Below are 3,166 nucleotides of genomic sequence, written 5' to 3'. Positions count from 1 at the left end.
TATCAAAGCTTATATAAAGAGAAAGAAAGAGAAATCGCAAAGATGACACAAATGGGCCTAGGAGCCAAGACAATAAAATACTTAGGGATCAAAATTAGGAAGAATTGGAAAAAAACAGGTGAAGGGAATTTCAAAACTGTCTGGAAGAAGGTCTGTAAGGATATGAAAAGATGGGCAAATAAAAATTTAAGCATTTCAAATAAAATAAGAACGGCTAAGATGTTTCTAATTTCTAAGATGATGTACTTACTCCAAATGCTCCCAGTAGAATTAAACACACAACAGTTAGAAAAATGGAATGGAACAATTAGAGAATGGATTTTTGGAAATAAAAAACCTAGAACGCAGAAAAAGTGTATATATAACCCGCAGAATGTAATGGGGTGGGGTATACCTAATTTGATAGGCTATTATGAGGCTTTCAGTGTTAAGTCACTAATAGATATAGGAGAGGATGTGGATCAGAAATGGGTCAGATTGGAAAATGAATTAAATGAGGGAGCCGGGAGATTTGGTATCTTTACAAGGGAAGTGAATAAGGAATACGGCAAAGCAGTGGGACCTAGGAGAACAGCATTGAAAATATGGAAGAAATGGCAACCCATTTGGTTGAGCAGACCTTCCGAATGGGCACCATTAGAAAGTTTATATGAGGAAAGTGATGATCCCCATTGGTGGAAAGCTTTTAAAGAAAAGGGCTTTATCAGAATAAGAGATATGTACGAAGAAGGTGGCCAACTTAAGCCTTTACAAACAATAATAGAGACGGTAGGGAAACAGCATTGGTTGAAATTGACGGGATTATATAATGCAATAAAAAAGAAACAGCAAAAGAGGGTGGGAGATTCAGAAGAAATTGCAGAAGTACTGTACAAGGAGAACAGAAAGATAAGTAGAGGCCTAGCGGGCAAGATATATAAAAAATGACTACCAATGAGGAGTCAATAATCAAAAGTATTCAGGAGAAATGGCATAGAGAAGGACTGACCTCAGAAATAACCTTAAAAAAATTAATGACGGGGGTCAAAAAGATTAAATTTGATATATTTAGAGAAATGGAGATGAAGTGTTTTACTAAATGGTATCGGACGCCAGCCCAACTAGCCAATATGATATCTGGGATGAGTTCGAACTGTTGGCACTGCAATCAGGCAAAAGGTTGGTACTCGCATATGTGGTGGGAATGTGCCAAAGTCCAGGACCTCTGGAAGAAAATATTGGATAGGATAAAAGACAAGATAGGTGTACTAATACCAATAGACATTAATTTAATGACACGAGGTACCTTGAAGAGTGAGACAATAGAAAGTAAATACCAAGAGGTACTTAAGGCGATGATATTAGCCGGGAAAGCCGTTATAGTATTAGGATGGAAAGACAAGAACAAGTGGACCATGGAGAACTGGAATAACTACCTTTTTGAATATATCCAATCAGATATCATAGCCTTGATGATGGAGGAGAAAACCTGGGAGGAAAAGAAGAGACGGATAAGGGAAAAATGGTCGCCCTATTTCGATTGGATCAAGGAGGATGAGGCCACGGACTGAATGTCTGGATCCCCGGCTCATCGTCAAGCCTCCTTGGAGGCTGATGAAGCAGCAGGCGGCTGGGTGGAAAATGGGCCGCCGAGAAGATCGCGGCTCGGGAGCGAACCGGGCGAACGAGACCAGACTGTTGTGAGTGAGGTAGCGCCGTGTTTCCCCGTGGGAAGTCGGATGTTGGGGGTGAGTTGGTGGGGAGGAAAGACGCAGAGGACCCCCCTCCCCCCGGCGTGGACTGAGAGTCTTTGGGCGAAGGAAAGGCACGCCTCCCGAGTTGGAGCCGGAGACCAGCGGGCTCATTGGAGGGCCGTACTGACTACCGGGCTGACCCGGACTAGGGACAACACCTGCCCGGAGAGTACCGGGGGGACCGCTGGCCTGGGGAGAGGCGTAGTCTTGTATAGAGCTCACAGCACTGCAGGACTTTAATATTCATCCGCGGCAGAGAGGAGGGCTGAGCGGAGTAACATCCTGCAACGGGGGAGAATTGGAATCCGGAGAACTGAGCTCGGGGGGCTGCCTAGATCGTGGCGACGATATCCTAGGACCTGGGACTATAGTAGGAGGCCCCAGAAGTACCATCAGGATTACAACAATCGAACAGCCTAAGAGTGCGAAGAAGAACTAACTCGCATTGATTAGTGCCACCTGTGGGTTGAATCATTGCTAGTTAAATTAATTGATGGAATTGGATTGTTAAAATATTAGAACGGGATTAATTTGTGGGTAGTAGTTGACTGATTAGATTTATTTATTAATTAGAGGGGAGGGAGTGTTTACTACTCAGTTGTAATTTACTAACAGTTAATTAATTAGGAGTATTAAATTAGGGGAACTAAGTACCCTATGAGTGCCCAGCTGATTAGGGGGGACTGTTAAGGGTGACAATCTGATTTCATATGGTAAGCAGTGGGAGGGTTACTATGGGGATCGTGGATTGGTATGTCTAATTCCCCGGTGATTACTATTATCAGCTTAGGAAATAGGCTATTTCCCCCCTAGCCTTTATTGAATTTACTGGCAGGGAGAGAGAATACTACGATAGAAGGAAAGAATTAAAAGGGGGCTAGCTATCGGAGTAAAGGAGGGGTAATTAGTTAGGATTGTAGTGCCTTACTTAAACTGGATTAGGAATATTTAGCAGGAGATAGGGTTGTGAATAAACGGGTGGCCATTCCGAGTAAACGGCTTAGCAGGTGTGTACCCTTCCCAACTTCACTGGTGGATCTGTGGATGTGCCAAGTGGCAGTTGAAGACCATCAAGTGCAGAAGTGGCAGGGCAGGGATTTCAAGTTCTCTTGGGGAGGGGAAGGTATAGCGGTGGGGACAGGTGGAAATGGAAGGGAAGGGAGCAGAGAAACAGAGAAGCTCGGCCTCCTTCCAGCCTGCATCCCATCCCAAAGGTGACAGGTAGTGGGGCAGTGGAGAAGAACCCCTCTCCGACATTGGTGTTGTGTAATGCCAGGTCCATAAATAATAAGACCTCTGTTCTTCAAAATTTCATCGTGGATCAGGACGTGGACCTGGCGTGCGTGACCAAGACCTGGGTGCGAGATGGGGAGACAGTAGCGCTCTCCCAGATGGCTCCCCCGGGTTTCTCAGTCCTCCACCAATCCCGGACA

The sequence above is a fragment of the Gekko japonicus genome, unplaced genomic scaffold (assembly GCF_001447785.1).
Source record: "Gekko japonicus isolate JY-2015 unplaced genomic scaffold, Gekko_japonicus_V1.1 scaffold4914, whole genome shotgun sequence".
In the NCBI taxonomy this organism is placed as follows: Eukaryota; Metazoa; Chordata; class Lepidosauria; order Squamata; family Gekkonidae; genus Gekko; species Gekko japonicus.
The sequence above is the reverse complement of the archived record's forward strand: the minus strand, read 5'-3'. Positions refer to the sequence as shown.